Here is a 455-nt window from a genome sequence, read left to right as displayed (position 1 = left end):
CCAGCATGGCACAGCCCAGCTCTGCACAGCACAGCCCAGCACGGCACAGCACAGCCCAGCACGGCACAGCACAGCCCAGCATGGCACAGCCCAGCTCTGCACAGCACAGCCCAGCTCTGCACAGCACAGCCCAGCATGGCACAGCCCAGCACGGCACAGCCCAGCACTGCACAGCCCAGCCCAGCACGGCCCGCCACAGCACAACACAGCCCAGCACGGCCCAGCACAGCACAGCACTGCACAGCACAGCACAGCACAGCACAGCACGGCTCAGCACAGCACGGCTCAGCACAGCATAGCATAGCACAGGACGGCTCAGCACAGCACAGCACAGCACAGCCCAGCACGGCACAGCCCAGCACAGCCCAGCACGGCTCAGCACAGCACAGCACAGCAGAGCATAGCACAGCCCGGCCCGGGAGTGCTTCGAGCTGGGCGCCAGCCCTTCCCCGCGG

Source organism: Corapipo altera, unplaced genomic scaffold (genome assembly GCF_003945725.1).
Source record: "Corapipo altera isolate COAL_440 unplaced genomic scaffold, ASM394572v1 61305, whole genome shotgun sequence".
In the NCBI taxonomy this organism is placed as follows: Eukaryota; Metazoa; Chordata; class Aves; order Passeriformes; family Pipridae; genus Corapipo; species Corapipo altera.
Note: the sequence above shows the minus strand (reverse complement) of the source record.